Source organism: Xenopus laevis, chromosome 3L (genome assembly GCF_017654675.1).
Source record: "Xenopus laevis strain J_2021 chromosome 3L, Xenopus_laevis_v10.1, whole genome shotgun sequence".
NCBI classification, from domain to species: domain Eukaryota; kingdom Metazoa; phylum Chordata; class Amphibia; order Anura; family Pipidae; genus Xenopus; species Xenopus laevis.
In genome coordinates this window covers 95786959-95792606 of record NC_054375.1, presented here as the reverse complement: position 1 = coordinate 95792606, position 5648 = coordinate 95786959, and positions in this window count along the sequence as shown.

The window sequence follows — 5648 nt, the reverse complement described above, 5'->3', positions numbered from 1 at the left end:
ATCTGTTGTCCTCAGCCAGCTCTCTGTTACAAGCGGGTGACTGGATTCTGGACCTGGAAACTGTAAGTAGGAGCACAAATAAAGCAAAATAATAAATAGTTGCATCTGAAGTACAGGTATGGGATTCGTTATGCGGAAATCCGTTATCCAGAAAGCTTTGAATTACAGAAAGGCCCTCTCCCACAGACTCCATTTTATCCAAATCATCCAAATTTTTAAAAATGTTTTCCTTTTTCTCTTTTTGATTCAAACTAAGATATAATTAATTCTTATTGGAAGCAAAAACAGCCAATTCGGGTTATTTAATGTTTACATCATTTTCTAGTAGCATTAAGGTATGAAGATCCAAGTTACGGAAAGAAAACCCTTTCTGGATAATAGGTCCCAAACGTGTATTCGGAAGTGACTACCCATGTCAAGTGGTTAAGTATACAGTATGTGTGATTAGTTGTGGGCTTTTCCAAGGTCCTATGCAAATATAAATAATGCCTAATTCAATCCACACATAGATGTCAGAGCAAATCTAATCAAAGCAGGGTTCTTATTTAATGTGGATTAGGATTAGAATATTCAAGAATATTTGAGTTGCATTTTAGATTTACAGTAAACATCTTGCTCAACTGACCCACCCGAATATGCAAGGTAAAATAGCCCCAGGTAGATGAAACCACCAATGCATGCTTGGTTTTCTATGTTACCATGCAAAGAATGTGCCGAAACAGGCATTACAAATGTACAGTTATCTGTCCAAAAAAAGAGTGCCAAACCATAACACCTAGAAGGAGTTTAACAAATGGAGGGAAGAAGGCTGGACATTATGAATTTATGGTCCTTAATGTACAAGCTGCTGTGTGTTAATCTCATATAATGCATTGGCATATTATAAGATTAACACATAGCAGCCTGTAGATAAATTAATTTCCAAGCAAATATCTGTGTGTGTATGTTTCACAGCATAGATCATATAGTCTGCTCTGGAGGAAAAACCATAATTCTTCCCAGCTGAGTAACCATCAGGAGCTATCGAGTGCCTTCTGGATCTCTCACTTTCAGTAATGAGTTCTGTCTCGATGAGCTTTAAAGGCTCCGTTTTATAGCTTGACTTTTATTGTGAGCGCATGGTTTGTGTTCAGATAAATCTAATACTCGAATGCACAAATGGGATCCTGATTATATTAAGTAGGTTTTGCCCTTCTGCCTTGGAGACATTTCATTATCAGGCCATGCTGATGAGAAACATTTACCTATAAATGTAATAAAAACCCTGTCTGTATTACTATGATATTGTAAATGCCATTGTTTTATGCAAGAATTACATACAATAAAAATGGTATGATAGCAATTTTATAAATACAACCGTTTGATGATTTTGGATTGATAAAGAGCAATAAATAGGGGTAAGAGACCCTGTTTTTGCAGTATCCAGTGCATGTGACTCTTTGCGTCTTTATTACTTATCCAGCTAACAGTAGTCACTTATGAATAGTTGCAGGAAAATTTGCTTCAATTTCATCATAACCTGCACATCCAAAGATGTGTAGCTGCAGGGCTCCCACAAAGGCAGTGCCAATTGATCTAGCGACATACCACCTTCAGGCTTTAATGAGTCCAGGCAGGGGGGGGTGGTGATGTCACAGGGGCAGGGTGGGTGGTGTTGGGGGAAGAGTTGGTGACATCAGGGGTGGGAGCAGAGCAGTGCCATCTGGGACAGGGTTACACCGTGTTTATTGTCGAATCGGCACATTAATCTAATAAAGTCCTACCCAGTTCTCCTAATTTGGAAAACTGGGCAGGCAGTTTTGACCCAGACAGCCCTCCCAAAAACTGGGCTGTCCAGGTCAAAATGGGGAAGGTGGCAACCCTAGTAGCAACTTGTGCCTAAAGAATCAGATGCATAAGTCATTATGCTGCAGTACACTGGAAGTGACGCTCCCCAGGCCAATTTGCATTGAAGTGCGCATGCAAGTGTATACATTTTGATGCACTTGTCCGAGTTTGCATCTGAAAGTGTACTTTACACACTACACTTGCAATAAGTAAATGACCCCTAATATCTTGTGTTTTTCCACTTTGGAAAAAAATTTTTTTTGTAATGACATCTAGCCTCTAGATGCACATCTTGCATTCTTATAGGTATTTAAGTAAGGTAAGTAAAATAAGAAAGATTTGCTAATTTAGCCACTTTAACCACATCACCAATTGACGTCTAAGCCAGTTATTTCCAAACAGGGGAGACCTGTAGCAAAGTTTGAATATGTGGGGGTTGAGTTGGCAACTAATGTGTAACATTGAATAGGCAGTCTATAGAAGTGTCTGAAAGAGAATATTTATGCACCCAGTGGGTGGGAAAAGAAAGAGAATATTTATGCACCCAGTCGGTGGGAAAATAACAGGTACTGGGAAATCTAATACATCCCCTTAATACCTATTGAAAGAACATAAAAAATATGGATCAGTTATAGGAAATATCAGGTAAATGGCACAGGATTTGGGGAAGAAATTAATGTGGCTCCAGTGAACCAGCAGAACCTTAAGCAGTTCATCACTTGTGTTCAATCAGTTCTGCAGCCTACATAGCAGCTCAAAGTCATTGGTTAATAACATAATTCTTAGTAGCCCAACTCTTACATTCACAGAAAGCAGTTTTGTCTGCAACAAGACAGAAAGAAAAATTGTTGGAAATACATTCCGTTTAGACGTTAAAGTATGACTACAGGCTTGGATTTTTTAATTTTTAAATGAAATGATAGCCATTTTACTATCCATAAGACCCTATAGTTAATTGTATATGTTTTTCCCACTTGCCACAGAAATCACGATGGCCAGTCTACACTGGCTGTGGAATTGGATACATGCAGTATGCACAGAAGCAATACATTTTCCAGACGTAGCAGCGAATATGTGCCCATAGTAAGAGTTTTTATTACGATGAGAGGTAAATTAACATAATAATTCAAGGTTAGTGTGACTAACGTACTAGCTAGTGCCTCAATCAATAACGCCCTGTTCCTAGCTGATTTTCTTCACGGATGCCACATGGTTGTATGTATTATTTGTTATCTGCAGGCTCAAGCCTTAATCATTCAACTTCAAGGCTAGCACAGCAATGGTGCTACTTCTATTTCAGCTTCTTCAATCCCAGCTTAAAATAAGATGTATATGCTATTCAGATTTAAATATATACACACGCACATATATATATATATATTATTGAGAATGCTGCTACAGTTATACAAATGTATGTTAGTTTATGTCTACCTGTGTGACGCATGTGAATGTAAGGGTGCTATAGTTTACTGTGCTCCTTTTAGATTGAATATTTCATTGCCACATAGCAGTTTCCATGTGACCCTTTGTGTCATTTGACTGTGTCATTTGTGATCTGACCATGTAAAAGTCTATGACCTGACCAAATGCCATTATTAGTGGCCATGAGTAAATCAATATATTCTAAGTCTAGTTCATTACCACCTTAGGTTTGTGGGCTCTATTACCAGCATTGGTAACAGATGTCTTTTTCCTCCATTATATCAAAAGTATAATTAAAACCAAAAAAATCTTGTTTTTAATTTTTTTAAATTTAATTTTGTGAAGAATTCACTAAATCCAATGTATACAATTAATTCCATGCAACAAATCAATGTGAGTCTGATAGGTTTAAAAGCTTTACTTTCAACCTGTTCCCCCATGAAGGAGATTTGCCTGATAGAGGTCACGTCCTTAAACTGACCCTTACACACTACTGATTAAGTGTGAAGCCCCTTACTTATTGATTTTATAATGAATGGGATGTCTGGGATTTGCTTTAGGGTCCATTGGATTACATCAGAGAGATGCCTGTTTGAATTTAGTTTTTTTAAGAAAATGAAGCATTTAAAAGGAAGGTTATTTGCTTGTGAAATTGCTTACTATCAGACAGAAGTCAATTTCTTTAAATTGTGTTAAGCTATTCAATCCAGGGTTAATGGCTATGTTGTCATGGGAAAATCAATGGAAATAAATCCACCTATATGCAATCCTTTTTAGGTCTGCTGTGTTTTACTGAGTTTTTGTTTAGGATATCAAAAATGCTTATATAGAGAATAGTAATTTATTGTGAAAATACAATTTTTTCCTATCCGGTATTTTTTTAGAATTTATCATTACACAAGATCAAGGGCACTAAGTTTGCCCAGGAGCAGTAACCCATACCAACTAATCAGCAGGTAGCATTTACTGTTCACCTGTAAACATCTTATTGGTTGCTATGGGTTACTTCTCATGGGTAAATGCAAATGTCTTTATTACATATGGGGGAACTGTTCAATTGATCATAGAATTGTAAAGCAGATATGTCAACTATACATATGTTATTTACTTGAGGATGATGGGAATTGTTGCCTCACAAGCTAAAGGGCTTCACGTTAGTTGATTTTGACAGTGCCATGATTTGCATCAGCCAGTGTTCTGCATAGATAAACATTGCCAAACACAAACAAACAGCAACCCAGCTTGAATGCAGTAGTCTCACACCTTTATTATTACTATAAAGTATAAGGGCCAAGCTTTTGTTATCATGCTCAGCAAAGCATCCATCAGTGTGGTACAGTGGAACTGTTCTAAAGAGCCTTAATATTGCTGCTTATTTAAAAACACAAATAACTATGTGCCAGATATCACAGTTGCCCAAGTGCTAAAAGTAGGTTTCTGATTGTGGCTCATGCTCTTTTGTTAAAAAAAGATAAAAGGCATTCTACCATTCAAATGTGTCATTTACTTCATTATTTTTATATATGGCACAATCAGCAGGCAAACAAGGTTAACCTTCCAATGAAATGTCATGTCCTAAATTATTAAAAATGTAGGAACTAGCACATTAATAGTATCTTAGCCCAGAATATGAAAACAATACTGAACCGGTCTGCTAGCATCTTTTGTACGTTCCTAATAAACCCTGGTGGGAATTTGTCTGTACTGATATATATATGTAGCACCACTGGAATATATCATGCTGGGGGGGGGCTGGACAGCGCTCAATGCAATTGGTTGATGCAGACATGTCCATAGTCTGAGCTTGGCAAAATAGAGATATTTTGACCGATTTGTTAACCATGCTGACATTTCATTAGTTAAGGGTTGTAGGTCAACAACATTTGCATTTCCCCAGCTTGAACCTGAATGCAGGGCAAAGACTGTCAATATACCTCTTTGCTCAGACCTCCATTGCCCTCATGCACACAGTTTTTTTTGGTTGCACTTTCGATCCCAGTGAGTTAAACGTAACCAGGATCTCACATATTTGAATCACACTTGCATCACATTTCATTATCAGACATGATTCTGAGATCCCAGTTATACCAACATTTCAGGAAAGACCCAGATGTGAAGAAAAAGCCTTTCTGGTGTGGATACTGGACAACTAATATGTCTTTAGTTTGCAATATGTAAGGTAACAAAAGCAGTTACTGCCACCACCATTGAAGTGAAATATTGGAAGACATTATTGACATTATTGAACTCACTGGCATGTGGATTGCTTTTGGGTATTTTAACAGAAGAGAACATTGTGCTTTATATTCTTGGCTATTGTACCTGTAATTCATTAACACAAAGTCAGTGGAATCCTTAAAGTTCAAACACACAAAGCCGGGGTCGATTTTCTCCTGCCA